General features: G+C 43.8%; 1 long non-coding RNA gene across 1 annotated transcript; it reads left to right on the top strand.

The window, feature by feature from the left end:
• The first annotated feature begins 4,714 nt into the window (after window positions 1-4,714).
• LOC126992510 (uncharacterized) lies at window positions 4,715-5,271 on the top strand. The gene is made up of 3 exons (XR_007746600.1): window positions 4,715-4,812; window positions 4,910-5,088; window positions 5,216-5,271. It is a non-coding gene; the product is annotated as an uncharacterized LOC126992510 (long non-coding RNA).
• Window positions 5,272-16,804: the final 11,533 nt, after the last annotated feature.

Raw genomic sequence — 16,804 nt, 5'->3', positions numbered from 1 at the left:
CTTAACTAACAAAGCAAGAATTAATGGGTTACTCTTTGATCAGCAATGGTATAATATTATCATATGTAAGAGCTACACCTGCTATATGCTTATTGCTATTCTACCAGTAATTATTTATTTATGCCTTACAAATAACATGTAATAACAATGAAAAATAACTAAACTCATTGACAAATTAGTTGTAGCCTATTTTTAATGCATTATGATTATTTTGGATCTGGAGAACATATTATTGGTGTAATCTGTGTCTCAAAAGGTGAAAAGTTGATCATTTTAATCATCACCCAAACACTGGAGTGGATAGGTATTTATCAAAGGGGGGCACATCTGAGTATGGGAGGGAACTAGACAAGTGAAGCTCCGCGGCATTCTGATGCCACATAGAATGTTACAAGGGCACATTCTAAGATCATATTAATGGTGGGTATAAAGACATGGTCGATGGGGGGCAGTATGTTAATTCTCAGGGGGGAGGGAGTGGCATGTGACCCCCAGTTGCTTCGCAACCGCACGCTGAGGTGGAAGCATTTTCCCCGTGACCCCGTGATGCAAGAACTATATGGTAATTCACAGTAAGAGCATTAAAGCTTTTATTGCTAAATTGTGGCAGCGACGCCGCGCTGTCTGTGCTGGTGGTGTTTTGAATCTCCCGCTCACAATACATGTTCCAACACTATTCCACACCCCATAGTAACTTTATTCTGATGGAATGTCCACCGACACCTCCTACATAATGCAACCACATACTCATACGTGAAACATGCTGCCTGTCATCAGAACGGGGTGAATTGTCTTGCCTAGTTGGCTGTTACAACCACTAAATTAAAGCGAGAATAATATATACCAAACTATACTACCAATACATATTATAATAGCGGTTATTTTTTTAGATACGATGGCAAAACATAATTGTTTATTCGGTCATCATATGAAACTGGCAATATAATTAAGCAAATTGTATAGTATTTGCCTTTATCTTTACAATGATATGCCGAATAATTGCTACAATGCATAGTTACAGAGGTGTGGAGGTGAAAATAGAACCCACCTCCCCCCTGCCCGACAGCGCACAGAGGTCAAGACGCGTTGCGCACTGAAAGGATCGAGGAGAGGAGGACCTAAGAAACGATACAAAGCGATACTGGTCAAAAGGTTAAATATATACAGCGTAAAATCAATGCACCTCATTTACTTACTTCAATTTGATGCGGTTGAAACTTCTTTTCAATTGTTGAACTGATCGTGGCTCCAGATCAGGGTGCATGGCGTTGAAGTTTTTGGCGATCTCATCCCACGCCAAGTTCTTCTTGTGCTGGACCGCAGTGCTGGTTGACCTATCTTGTAGGACAGGCCTTCCCTCCACTAGCTGCACCAGGGCCCGTACTTATAAAGAGTATGTTTCGCTTATGTGAGACATAAATCAAGAAAATGGCGGACACCGAGACATAAGGGAAGCATAACCCTTCTGTTTCAACTAAGCGGAACATAAACTGACTCGCCAGCTACGCGCGGGGTGGAGGTAACATTGCAATCCTTATGTCGACATAAGCGAGGCATAACAGTCAAGATGGCAGAGCTAGTGGGTGCGCGTCCGCGGCAGCTGAGGACTTTTCGGGCACGAAGAGACGTCCTTGATGAACTTCCGGACCCGGAATTGATCAAGAGGTACCGCCTGGACCGTGCAGGGATACTCTTCGTGGCTGATTTGCTGCGTGAGGCCTTGACTGCTCCTACAAACAGGAACCAAGCCCTCTCCCCGGAGATGAAGGTCCTCGTAACACTGAGGTATCTTGCTACGGGCAAAATGCAGCAGTGTAGCAGCGACGACTTGGGGCCTTTACAACAGACCGTCAGCAGGGTCACCCGGGAGACTGTGTACGCCCTTGCACAGCCTCATATAGTGAGACGCTTCATCAAGTTCCCCCTCACTGTGCAAGAAACTCAGGTGAAGCGGCGAGAATTTGAGGAAATTGCGGGATTTCCTGGTGTGGTAGGGGCAGTAGACGGAACACATGTGAGGATTGTTGCACCCAAGGAATTTGAGGCAGAGTATGTGAACAGAAAAGGGCACCACTCTATAAATGTGCAAATCGTATGTGACACACACGGGAGAATTTTACACCAAACTGCAAACTGGCCCGGGTCTGTCCATGACGCACGTATTTTGCGTGAAAGTGCTCTGTTCACAGTGTTCGAGAGGGGTATGGTCCCTGCAGGATGCCACTTATTGAGAGACAGTGCCTACCCCTCCAAGAAGTGGCTCCTGACACCCTATGTACGACCTCAGCCGGGCCCACAGTCCGCCTATAATAGGTAAGTTTTTGTGCACACACACACACACACACCGACATTCGTGTTGTAATTAATGTCTACTATGGCAAAGTGGTCCCTGCAGCCTCATCTGTTCTACCCGCGCTGGACTAGGGTGCCAGTCTTATTCATTCTGTGCTGCAGTGTTACCACGGTGTTACACTCACACTCCTCAACTCTACCAAGCTTAATAACCTAACCTTACCTATCCTAACCTAATCAAACCTAACCTAATTTAACCTAACATAATCTAAACTATCCTAACCTAACCCATCCTAACCTAACCTAATCTAACATAACATAACCTAAACTAACATAACGTAGCCTAGTCTAACCTAATATAACCTAACCAAACTTAGCGCAGCCTGGCACTCCTTGGGAGTCGAGGTTGTGGTAACACCAGCAGAAAATGCATTACTGGCAACATAGCCCAGCGCATGTAGAGGAGCTGAGACAATAGGGACCACTTTGTGATAGGATTGCCGTAATATCTTTCATCATTGCTTATCATTTCAGGCTTAGGCCATGCAAACTACACTAATGTAGGAAAATTAGCTAAGTTGGGTAACAGTATTATGATTAGCTAACAGTGCTCTTATACATTCATCCTTTTTCCAATCATGGCTGTGTTTACTTCTTAAAACCCTTGTATGTTCATTAGAAAAATCTAGCATAACAACCCTTAACTGCAGGATTATAAATCTTACAGAAACAATATTGTTGTCCCATGAGGTTGCATTGCTAATTTGAAACTTGACAAGGTATTGTCTAGAAAAGGTTGCTGCAATTTTAGGTTGTTACAGTTAGGCTTGATCTTTTTGTAATTTCAGTATTGCTAGTACATACTAGTCTATGAGGGGGAAAATGTAATATAGGTAGGGTTAATGAACTTAGTGTGAAACATGACATTCTTAAAGGAAAGTTTGATAAATCTTAAGAATAGCGGCTCCATTCCCTCCACCACCCCAGCCCCCTACCCCCAAGACAAGCCTGGTGACCTGTGGGGAAGCTGAGTTTAGGGGGGAAAGCCCAAATCACTGAAAATTTGGCCCCCACAATTTCCCCAGAAAAATCCCCAAATTAGGGAAAATTCCCTTGTCGAAAGTAATTAAAGTCCCTAACGCATGCTCTTGTAATCTATTCCAATATAACTTGGCAGCCGCTGCAGCCGGTCTGTTGACGAGTGTCGGGCGTGTCATTGGATGGCAAGCATAGTGACCCCCCTCCCAATCCGTCCCGCGTCGCATAATTTTTTGACGGGCCACACTGCATGTCGAGTATATTTAAACTACCCCAACCGAACCTTACGACCTAACAGCTAACTACCCCCTCTCGACTCTCCCTGGACACCCCCTCCTTCTTAAATTATCCCAACCGAACTTTACAACCTAACAACAAAAAATATAGAATGCCCTCAGAAATACTTACAAAATTAAGAGGAAGTAGATGCAGCATGCATCTCCTGTGGGTGGTTACAGGGGTTATATAGTGCAGCTGCCTCTTGAAGGAAGACATGCAAGCGTTTGTTAGGGTCATTAATGGCCATAAGAAACATGCACCTTGCAGTACCCACAAAGTGCTTCTTCCTCCTGCCAAAGGGGCACTTTTCTCTTTGCTTCCTCCACAACCGCTCGATATTGTTTGTGGCGAACACACAAGTCAAGCAAGTATCTTGCTTTCCCGGAGTACCGCAAGCAGAAGTCAATGAGGCCATAATCGCAGTCGGCACACCTTTCCAATGCCATGACACAGACAGAAGTGACGGAGGTGAGGAATTTAAGGTATCCAAGCTGCAGGTGAGAAACCTGAATATCCCTAAACTTGAAAAAATACCTAAATCTGGGGCAATGCTCTTCAATGAGAACCCAAGCAGATTATGTTATGGCTTAGATTTCAACTTCATTTTCAATGTAATAAATTTGGGCAAGAGTGTCATGCCTTGTCTGAAGGCAGAAAGACGCGTAATAAATTACAAATACATTTTTTCGTGTATAATTCGTTCTTCCTTGTCCTCCCCTCCTAACCCTACAAGTGTGAAAAGCTGCAGAATTTGTACGTGACAGTACGTCACAGTACCTGCACGCACACAAACAAACATATGGATTCCACCAGCCTCCTGCAAGCCAGTCTCATCGCCCATCGACTTGGAAAAAATCGTGAGGCCCGCGTGGAGAAATACACCCCTTGTGACAAACACGGCTGACCACTTGTCAAAATCCCGTCGTATGTGCTAGTAATGTTGTAATTACCACCATACCGTGCCCTTTATGCGCACCCGCTAGGAGCCGCTATTCTTGAGATTATCCGAAAGTTGTTTTTAAGTTCAGTTGCAAAAGCAATTTTTACAGTATCACTACATTGTCATTAACCAAAAATTTCAGAGCACACAAAAGGACAAGGAGCTCAGTGGAGAGGGGGATTGGCCAGTGGAAGCGGAGATTTCATGTGCTCCATGGTGAAATCAGAGTCAGCCCTCCTGCATATGTGTGTAGAATAATACAGGTATGTAGACAATCAAGTGATGATCACATCTCAATACTGTATCGTCCACTACACAACAATAATTTTTATTACTTGTTAATATTAACTCTGTCTGTAGGTGTGTGCTATTTTGCACAACATCTGCAAAGACAGACGCCTCCCTGTACCCGAGGAAGGAGAGGACGAGGGTGATGGTGCAGTTTTCCATGAGGACCCACCTGTCCCACTACCACCTGTACCTGGACGAGTTCGGGAAGGTCTGCTCTACAGGGATGAGTTTGTCAACCTTCACTTCATGTAAGTTACAAATATCAAAATTAAATGTTTTGTGTATCAGCCTGTATCTTTCCATGCTGCTCAGTATTTAATTTTAAATTTTCATTTAAAGAATCTTACTATTGCAATGTTTCAATTTTTGTTGCAGTGACAGACCTCAACCTCAGCCTCGTGCAGCTGTGTGATGCTTCCCGACCCATCAACAGGATAATACCCCACCTACAACCAATTATGTGTGATTGTAATACAATTGTGTGTATTTGATATATATATATATATATATATATATATATATATATATATATATATATATATATATATATATATATATATATATATATTACAAATCCACATTCGTATCACTAATAAATGCAGAAGCTATACTCAGTATTCAAATAAATTTATTACAGTATTTGGTAAGAAATTTTCACCAGTATGTATGGTTTAAAACAGCCAATATACTCATGATTGCCTTTACTTTTTTTCTAATATTAAGCAATAAATGATTTCCTTTTTAACAATAAATAAATAAATAAATTCCTTTATAATAAATAACTATGTAGGAAAACTACATAATGGAGATCCTAAGGAAAAATATATTACAGGAAAGCTAATGTAGAAGAGAGTACCGGCAGGGTAGAAAGGGTGGAGTGTGTTTGAGAGAAGAGGCAGGGTGAGGTGTGTGAAGGAGAGTAGAGGCAGGGTGGAGTGTGTGAAGGAAAGTAGAGGCAGGGTGGAGTGTGTGAAGGAAAGTAGAGGCAGGGTGGAGTGTGTGAAGGAAAGTAGAGCCAGGGTGGAGTGTGTGAAGGAGAGTAGAGACAGGGTGGAGTGTGTGAAGGAGAGAAGAGGCAGAGTGGAGTGTGTGAAGGAGAGTAGAGGCATGGTGGAGTATGTGAAGGAGAGAAGAGGCTGGGTGGAGTGTGTGAGTAGAAACAGGATGGATTTTGCAAAAGAGAGGAGAGCCAGGGTGGAGTGTGTGGGGTAGTAGCGGCATGGTGGAGTGTATTTGTGTGTTACATTAGTTTTTTTACTTGAAGTTCGAGTAGGGTTTTATGTACTTTTAAATTTTCAGTTTCTTGTTTAAGTTTTTTTAATTCTGCCTGTTTAATTTCTACTTGTAGCTCTGCAGCCTGCAGTTCAAGTTCCCTCTTCAGGCGGATGAACTGCAGCTCCTCCTCATCCACCAACATGGTGCAGGTCCCAACTGGTGTACTGGAGGAAGCTGCAGCGGCAGGACCTACGGGTGGTGGTGTGGGGGTGGTTTGAGGTGTGTCTGTGCTGGGTTGGGGAGGGACAGGAGGTGTGACATCCACCTGAAGACTCCTGGCAAAAATACATCCATCAGTACCTGCACTCATAATTTTCTTGTGTTATTTGACTTACATCCCCATTTATGGAAACAATACAGTTTAGGTTGAAAAGCCTTTGCAGGAAAGGAGTGTGTGTTCCAGAGGTCATTTCTTTGGTGTTCTGCTGTTCAGTACGTAATGCCTACGTCGTTAAGGACAACTAGCATGGTTCATGAGTAAGCAGACCTGACCGAGGTCAGACGTGGGTCACGGCGCTCCGAATGGAGTAGCCCGGGGCCAGCTTGTTGGCCTCTCCCCTGCCCCTCCATCCCCCTCTCCCTTTTCATCAAAAACCCAACATCGTAAGAAACTATTGTGACATCAAGCTTAATCATGGTGACAGACAGTGAGTGCTATGTGTTTGTGGTCCCGTGAAGACACTGAAGTTTAGAAATGGTCAGTGTGACATCGACACGGCCTTACTATCCAGCCGACGTCCCAGGTGCCCCGAGGTACACCAGCCCGACCATCATGCTGCTGGGAGAACTCTGTTCTATCGCCTCTACCTGCACCCCTGCCATCAGCGGCGACCTGACCCTTTTTTGACCTATACCCCTTTCATATTGTAATTTCCCATTTTTTTCAAATATATTTCAAAATTTGTATTTTAAATGTGTATATTTTCAGCTTTACAGCTGCAATCACTTAATAGACCGTTTTATTTTTATTATTACTAGGAAGGATGTCTCAACACATTATCAAGTCAGCTATCGATAGCAATTGAATAAATTTCTGTACACATTGTTCCTCACTGTTTGATTCCATGATTGCCCTAATATGGACTGCATACAGCAGCATGATAGTATTGGGTAAATAATAATAATATGTAATAGTATTCTATAATAATACTTTAAGCAGAAAACTGTGGACTTTAGGAGATGGAAAGCAATACCTCCTCCTTGTGTACTGCAGTTTTCTAAAAGGAAAGCAAATTATTTTCAACAGTAACAGCAAGACCTATTTTGGAGAACTTTAAATCTACAATCTACCTGACAGGCATTTCTCAGTAAAATGAACTAACACAACTGATAAATCATTTGGAAATGTCATGTACATGTTAGAGTAATATTTTTGTACATTTGGATTTAAGAATATTTATTCTTATTTTTGTAATGAAGTAATGTCAGACATATGAGACACACTTCATAAAGCAATACATTTAGTACAAATTAATGACACCTATAAGACATTTTAGGTCAATCCATATTGTCTGCTTGTAACCTTAATAAAAAGTTGGTACAGAATTCCTAAAATATAACAAATCAGTGTATCATACAAACAAGCTAAAGTAGACAAATACGACGATCATCAAGGAACGGAAATAACAAATTTTACTAATGATTGTACAAATAACGTTTAGTAAATATTCAGAGCCCTCACATGGGGGTGGGGAAGCCAGGGGTGGCAATTCTAGCCTGAACCTGCCGCCCACAAGGCTGACAAAATTATTTTAAAATCAATATTTTTCAGAAAGTAACAATAACAACCACACTGCAGTCTGAGGAATGCTTTTTCCTATTATTTATGAAAAAATAATTTTTAAATTTTCACTTTATTATATGGCACAGACAGCAAAAGTATCTTTTATTATGTATACCGGTATCCAATAATCACATTGCCCGAATTAGGGTCATAGGCAGTAAAGGTACGTGGTGGAGGTGGGAAGTGGTGATTGAGGGGAGGTGGGGGAGTCACTGAGAACTTTGCTGGGGCAGCACTTAGGCATGTAAGGGCTCTGTAAATATTTATACATGACTAAAGTTTTATTTACCCACCCATTTTCGGGAACATCTTCAGTGTCAAGTGGAAAAGGGTCCACCACTGTCCTGTCAATAGAATTGACTGAGACGTTCCCCTCTCCCAGCACATCAGCGATGATGACCTCTAGCTCCCCGAGGGGTGTAGGCGGAAGGCCACCACCTAGAAGAATATATATATATATATATATATATATATATATATATATATATATATATATATATATATATATATATATATATATATATATATATATATATATATATATATATATATATATATATATATATATATATATATTGGTACATGAGTGCAAGGCTAAGTCAATTGAATTCCCTTGATTGAAAAGAAAAGGCAATACATTACAAATGTTATTTCCATCAAGCACTTAATAAGCATTGAAATTTACAGGACTGTCACTTTGCTTGTTAGCCATTCCTTGCACTTCATGAATACCATTTTATTTCAAGAAAAATCTTACCTGTTCCATTCCTGGCCTTTTGGTAGGCACTAATTTTAGCTTTTCCTTCATGCATAACAGTTTGCCAGCGTCTCTGGCACTGCTTTATGCATCTGCTGAAGCCAGGGTGGAGTGCCGCTAGGCGAGAGACAATGCTGCCCCAAGCCTTCGCCTTCGCCTCAGCAGAGCAGCCATTGTCGGAAAAATTTCCCTTGAGGATGGCTGCTTTCTCCCTATAGAGCTGTACAAGGGAGAGCGTTTCAGCGTGCGTCCAATTGGCGTGGCGGTGACGTGTCTGCCGAGGAGGCTGTAGCTGGGGCGGCGGCTGTTCCTGCTGCTGCTGATGTGGCTGGGGGTGAGGCTGTGGTCCCTCCTGCTGCTGCTGTAGCTCCTGGTGTAGCTGCTGACCTCTATGGCTGCTGAGGGGCTGCAGAGGTCGTGGCTGGCTGTTGGCGGCCATGGCTGCTGCCTGCTTGCTTGAAACTCGCGGGAACGTTTGTTTACATGTTTGAGGGGCTACGTCCTTAATTTTATCATTATTCCATGTGATGTTGGTCTATGCATCGTCAACAATACCCGAAAATACTTTATTTTATTTTATACATATTACCAATACGTCAATATGCTTTTAACATCAAAATTATACCAAATTCCAACATTTTATTTTGAGTTGGTATCCCTTTCATAGGTGCAGCGCAGGGGTTGGCAACGATGTACTAATACTCGCTTATGTCGAGCTGGTTATGTTGAGGGGGTGAAACATAAGGAGGGGGGTTATGTCTCGTCATTGTTAATACTCGGATATGTTTCAGTTTATGTCTCACATAAATTTCTTTATAAGTACGGGCCCAGGACTCTCCTCTGCCTTGACGATAGTGGTACAGCGCGGTCCATTGTTGATCAGCTTCTGTGCGCGCGCGTTGTTGTGATGGCGGAATATGCATTCATATGGGCACTCTGCATTATCTTTTTCATTTTTCTTTTTTTCATAATTGTTTAATTTGAATTTGTTTCTTAAATGCTATTATTTTTAAAAGAGTACTTCCTTATAACTTCTTCTATGTATGACTGCTGAAATAAAGTTTATGCACTGCACCTCGTCTTCTTCCATTAATTACGGCTATATCTAACTTTTCTGTTTTGTTTATGTGTCTCGTCTTCTCGTCACTCGCAGGCTCATAGGCGAATGAAAGAAGGTCGTAGGTTTTCTTGGTATATTGCTGAGTCACACAGAAAGCACACAATGTAGGAATAACAGCCAAATCCCTAGTTCTTGTGTGTGTGTGTGAGGCCGCTGAGAGAGGTGGTGGTGGACTGAACTCAGCGTCTCGCGCAGCGCGCGTGTGTGTTGCCAGCTGTATAGTTACTCGTGTACTTATAACTAGCTAATAAATAACCCACACCTTTCCTCCCCCTTCAAGCTGATAGTGGAATCTTCAGCGTGATGTCTCATCAGTCTGGCCACATAGACGGGGTGATCGCCGGAGAGCTGGTGGGTCCCGGGGCCTGTCGTCAGGAGGTTCCGGGCACACAGGGTCCTCGTCAGGGACTGCTGCGGGGTGCAGGTGGCAGCGGTTTCTCCAAAGAAGGCGTCCACTCGGGAGGCGAACTTGAAACTGCCGCGATCGTCTGCGCGCCATCACAATGCCGACCTTGTCCCAGAGGCCAGACACAGGGTCCTGAACGCGGACGCGCTGGTTGACGAGTAGGGGGGGCGGTTGACGCGCGTGCTGGTTGTAGCACTGTATTGCCTGCTCCGTCTGTTGTGCTGCACGGCGATCGCACTCCTCCGCTTCGGCCTGCCACTCTGCCCGGAAGGAAGCGTGGTGGGCTGGAACACAGGTGCGGAGAGGGTGACCGTACAGGACTTGAGCAGGCGAGGGACCACTGCGGTTGGGAGTGTTGCGGACTTCCAGAAGGCCCCTGTCAACGTCCTCGCAATCTATGTTGCACGTGGGAGCGACCTTCATGATTAGGTGTTTCACGGACTTCACGGCCGCTTCAGCATGGCCGTTAGACTGCGGGTAGTGGGGGGAAGTCACTGTATGTCGAACACCCCAGCGAGTCAGGAACTGCTTGAAAGCGCTGCTTGTAAACTGGGGTCCGCCGTCGGTTCTCAGTCGCACGGGGACGCCTAAGTCGCGGAAGTAGCTCCTGAACTGGCGTATGGTGGCGGCAGCGGTAGTGTCCCTGCCGCACGGGAAGACGACTGGCCACCCAGACAGGCGGTCCGCGATGACAAGGAATGCTTTCCCTGCCACGGAGAAGTGGTCCGCTGACACAGACTCGAAAGGTCGTGTGGGATGGTCGTCGTTCTTGTACTCCTCCTGCTGTTGACTGGGTAGAAGTGTCTGGCAGGCTTCGCAAGCGCGCACGACGTTGGTAATGTCGGCGTTTATTAGCTTCTTCCATTTAGCGTAACCTGTTTTTGGGTCGTGATCTGTAGAGTCCCTTATAGAGTCCCGACTACCTAAGATTTGGACGCCATTGTTGGGCCTGTTTTCGCCGTGCTTTTCAAACGCTATCACACGCTCTCGTGGTGAAAACAGGACCAATAATGGCGTCCAAATCTTAGGTTGTCGGGACTCTATCTATCAAGGGACTCTACAGATCACGACCCAGAAACGGGTTACGCTAAATGGAAGAGGCTATATGCCCGGCCAGAAGACTGTTTGCCCTGCACGGCGCTTTGTAGCCTCGGCTCCGCGGTGGCTGTCGTGCAAACGCTGTAGAACTGACTTGCGTAGCGCTGCTGGTACTATGACGCGCGGACCGTAGAGTAGGAGGTCACCGTCGCAGTAGTGCATATATGAGCCTTGAAAAATGATAGGTTGTTCAACTCCACAATTGTCTTCTGACTGTGCTAGGCTATACATAGATACCGTAAGATACGCCATCAACACATTTTTTTTCTTTACACCTAAGGTGACAGCTCAAGGGCGCAAAGAAAAAAAAAACGCTACTCACTGCTCCAAGATAGAGTTCAAAGGAGTGTCCATAAAAAGAGGTCAATTTCGGGAGGAGAGGTGTCCTGATACCCTCCTCTTGAAAGAGTTCAAGTCGTAGGCAGGAGGAAATACAGATGAAGGAAGACTGTTTCAGAGTTTACCAGTGTGAGGGATGAAAGAGTGAAGATGCTGGTTGACTCTTGCATAAGGGGTTTGGACAGTATAGGGATGAGCATGAGTAGAAAGTCGTGTGCAGCGGGGCCGCGGGAAGGGGGGAGGTATGCAGTTAGCAAGTTCAGAAGAGCAGTCAGCATGAAAATATCGATAGAAGATAGAGAGGCAACATGGCGGCGGAATTTGAGAGGTAGAAGACCATCAGTATGAGGAGGAGAGCTGACGAGACGAAGAGCCTTTGACTCTACTCTGTCAAGGAGAGCTGTGTGAGTGGACCCCATCCACACATGAGATGCATACTCCATACGAGGGCGGACAAGGCTCCTGTAAATGGATAGTAAATGTGCGGGGGAGAAGAACTGGCGGAGACGGTACAGAACGCCCAGCCTAGAGGAAGCTGATTTAGTAAGAGATGAGATATGAAGTTTCCAGTTGATATTTTAAGTTAAGGATAGACCGAGAATGTTTAGTGTTGAAGAAGGTGATAGCTGGGTGTTGTCAAAGAATAAGGGATAGTTGTTCGGAAGATTGTGTCGAGTAGATAGGTGGAGAAATTGTGTTTTTGAGGAATTGAAGGACACCAGGTTCCTCTTGCCCCAATCGGAAATAATAGTAAGGTCTGAGGCTAAGCGTTCTGTTGCCTCCAGTCTTGAATCGTTAAGTTGCTGTGGAGTGGGTCTTCTATTAAAAGAAGTTGAGTAATGCAGAGTGGAGTCATCGGCGTAAGAATGGATAGGACAGTTCATTTTGGAAAGATCATCAATGAACAACAGAAAGAGAGTGGGAGATAGGACAGAACCCTGTGGGACACCACTTAATAGGTTTAGGGGAAGAACAGTGACCGTCCACCACAGCATAAATATAACGGTCAGAAAGGAAACTGGAGATAAAGGTACAGAGAGAAGGATAGAAACCGTAGGAGGGTAGTTTGGAAAGCAAAGATTTGTGCCAGACCCTATGAAAAACTTTTGTTATGTCCAGCGCAATAGCAAAGGTTTCACCGAAACGGCTAAGAGAGGATGACCAAGAGTCAGTTAGGAAGGCAAGGAGATCACCAGTAGAACGCCCCTTGCGGAACCCATACTGGCGATCAGATAGAAGGTTAGAAGTGGAAAGGTGCTTTTGAATCTTCCGGTTAAGGATTGATTCAAAAGCTTTAGATAGACAGGAAAGTAAAGCTGTAGGGCGGTAGTTTGAGGGATTGGAACGGTCACCCTTCTTAGGCACAGGCTATACAAAGGCATACTTCCAGCAGGAAGGAAAGGTAGATGTTGATTGGCAGAGACGAAAGAGTTTGACCAGGCAGGGTGTCAGCACGGAAGAACAGTTTTTAAGGACAACAGGAGGCACTCCATCAGGTCCATAAACCTTCTGAGAGTTGAGGCCAGAGAGGGCATAGAAAAAATAATTTGGAAGAATCTTAATAACAGGCATAAAGGACTCAGAGGGGGGATGAGTAGGAGGGATATGCCCAGAATCGTCCAGGGTGGAGTTCTTACAGAAAGTTTGAGCGAAGAGTTCAGCCTTAGAGACATATGAGACGGCAGTGCTGCCGTCAGGGTTAAGGAGAGGAGGGAAAGAGAAAGAAGTGAAATTGGAGTAGATATTTTTGGCTAGATGCCAGAAGTCACGGGAAGAAGCAAGATGTTGACATTTTCTATTGATAAAATAAGTTTTTGGTGAGTCGGAGAATAGATTTGGCACGATTCCGGGCTGAAATGTAAAGATCAAAGTTAGCGGGTATTCGAAGGCTCTGGAACCTTTTGTGAGCTGCCTCTCTATCTTTAATAGCACGAGAACAAGCATGATTAAACCAAGTCTTTTTAGCATGGGGAGTAGAGAAAGAACGTGGAATGTATGCCTCCATTCCAGAGACAATCACCTCTGTGATGCGCTGGGCTTACAGAGAGGGGTCTCTTTCCTGGAAACAGTAATCATTGCACGGGAAATCGGAACAGTACATCCTCAGGTCGTCCCACCGAGCTGAAGCAAAATGTCAGAGGCATCGCCTCTTCGGTGGGTCCAGAGGATGTACAGGAGCGATAGGACAGGTACAGAAATAAGGTTATGATCGGAGGAGGCCAACGGAGAGAACAGTTTGACAAGATAAGCAGGAGGATTAGAGGTAAGGAAGAGGTCTAGAATGTTGGGCCTGTCTCCAAGACGGTCGGGGATACGAGAAGGGTGCTGAACCATCTGCTGTAGATCATTGAGGAAAGCAAAGTTGCAGGCTTGTTCACCAGGCTGGTCAGTGAAAGAGGATGAAAGCCAAAGCTGGTGGTGAACATTGAAATCTCCAAAGATGGAAATTTCAGCGAAGGAAGGAGCCAAAATGTGCTCCAGTTTGGAGTTCAAATAGTCAAGGAATATTACACAGTTGGTAGACTTAGGTGAGAGATAAAACAGCACAGATATATTTAGTAATAGAATGACAATGAAGTCTTAGCGAGATGGTAGAAAATTCAGAAGAGTCAAGATCGTGGGCACGAGAGCAAGTGATGTCGTTGCGCACGTAGAGTAACATCCAGCTTTGGATTGAAATTGAGGATAGAGATAGTAGGAGGGAACAGAGTAGAGGTTGCTGTCAGTAGCCTCAGATATCTGTGTTTCGGTGAGGAAGAGAAGGTGAGGTTTAGAGGAGGAAAGATGGTGTTCCACAGAATGAAAATTAGAACGAAGACCGCGAATGTTGCAGAAATTGATAAGAAGGAAGTTCGAGGAGTCATCAGGACATATCTCAAGTCGGCAGCCAGAAGGGGAGTCCTCCCTGGGGGAATTGATGGGCCCCTCCCCCCAGGCGGGGACGCCGAGGCTATGAAATTTTTCGCCATTTTGAAATTTGGGAAAAGGTGTGCGTGTGTTGTGTGAATGTAGTGTGTTGTAAAAAGAAAGAGGAACTGTCTTTAGAGAGCATGCTGAACTACTCTTTGGTGTTGATGAGACAAAAGGGAAACGGTTGGTGAGGACATGGGAAGGGTCTTTGAAGGGCTTCAGCACCCTCCTCGCTTCCCATATATCCTCAAGGGGAGTAGCTCACGCCCGTTCGGTAGGTGTCTTCATACCTACTCCTGCTAAGTTCCTGCTATTTAGGGTGAGGGCGGGTGGTACCGTACTACTAGTAGTCCAGTCAAACTAAGGATATACCCACCACTAATTGCAATAGTTTTTTTCTCTATTTTTTTATAATATGTGCTCATATGTAACATATTAAAAGTCTAGAAAAAACTAATTATGGGAACATAGATTTTAAGGGGGGGTTCTAAGCGATATACGGTGATTTGGGGGAAAACAATTAAAATTGCTCTATTGACTTTATTTATTGTCCGATTATTATCAAACTTGCACAGTTTATGTAAAGTTGGCAAATGAACAACTTTTACTCTTGATATTTTTTTAATTTTATTGGTAGTTTTTGAGAAAATGTAATATATTTCGCAAAATACGTTACTTTTTCTCAAATAGTTCTCAAATTATAGTATTTTTTTCAAAAACTATCAATGAAATAAAAAAAATATCAGGAGTAAAAGTTGTTTATTTGCCAGTTTTACATAAACTGTGCGTCTGATAACAAACGGACAATAATTAAAGTCAACAGAACCATTTTAACAGTTTTTCCCCAATTTAGTCTATTTATATATTTTACATATTTTGTGCATTTTTCCTCTTCTCAGCAACATTCATTGGTTATTTGATTGTTAATGTGAATTTTGTCCTAACCTTAAACATTTTTTCAGCAAATTTTCTAACATAAAACTTAGGTTTACCGTAGTAGTGTAGCAGATAAGCTCACATATGGGAGGTATTGTGCACTTCATGACTAAAGCATGAAATTTTCAGGAGTGTTTCTGTATACCATAAAGTTCATTCTCAGATGTGGAGGCATTTTTGATCTGGCCTCTGAGGCCAATGAAAGGTCGTTACACTTGTGCGATGTTAAAGCTCCATTTTTGCACTTTTCGATTGAATGATTACCACACACACCATTTTTAAACATAAGTTTTAATGTATTGTTGCATATAGTTATGCAGACTCTTACAATTCAGCAGGAGATCACTGCATAACAAAACAAAACCAAAAACAACCAAAAATAAAAAAAGGACAAAAAAAGTTCGATAAAGGACTCCAAACAGTGCTTATTGAATATGCAGACAATAGTCTGAAGAACATACATAGGCCTAGTCTCAGTAAAGTACAATATCCATGACTTGTGGTAATCTGTAACAGAACCAAAAAGAACCAAGAGACAAAAAAAAAAAAAAAGACAATGTAAAATGATAGATTAATGACTTCAGGCAGTGTATATTAATGCTACGCTTAATGCGGAGACAATAGTCTGAATAACACAGAAGATATGTTTTCTAGATCCTAGCAGTCTCCTGAACAGGTACACAGGGCAGTACACTTGAGGGCCGCTTTACTGCACTTGCAGCGCCCGCCACACCCTTTCTTGCAGCCACAGTGTATTAGTTCATAGCAGGATTTTGATGCTTCTGGAAGGGTGGTCCAGAGTGGCTGCCATCCTGCTGCTTCCTTGACCCAACCCCAATCAGAGGGACTTGGAAGTTCAGGGTCAGGAACTAATGCATTGTTCCAGATGTTGGCCTGGTAGGCGGCACGCTTAATATGTTGCATCAAAGCAGCCTTTGTGGGTGGAATGTTCTCCAGGGTCCTGGACTTCTGAGTGAAGAGCTGTTTCCTGGCTTCATTCACCTCCATGGTATCGCTGGTCCGATCATACATCAGAACCACAAAGCGCTCGACTCGTGATAGGGACAGTTCACTGACATCACCTGACATTTGCTGGATTTCGTGAAAGGCCTCTGTCACTTCAGGCAGAGTCTTCCAAGTGTCCCAGGAAGTTTTCTTGCCTCTCCCGGCAAATGAGGACACTGTGTCACACCCTGTGAATGCATGGAAAAATGGGAGAGTGGCACAGGTTCTTGGATCTAGATTTGAAGCCAATTTGTGAACAGCAATGTACCGGAAACTGGCACCAGTACCAAGAGCTATCCACATCTCATCTGGGTTGATCTTCATGAATCCAGCCA

Source organism: Eriocheir sinensis, chromosome 7 (genome assembly GCF_024679095.1).
Source record: "Eriocheir sinensis breed Jianghai 21 chromosome 7, ASM2467909v1, whole genome shotgun sequence".
NCBI classification, from domain to species: domain Eukaryota; kingdom Metazoa; phylum Arthropoda; class Malacostraca; order Decapoda; family Varunidae; genus Eriocheir; species Eriocheir sinensis.
Note: the sequence above shows the minus strand (reverse complement) of the source record. Positions and strands in the feature narration are given on the sequence as shown.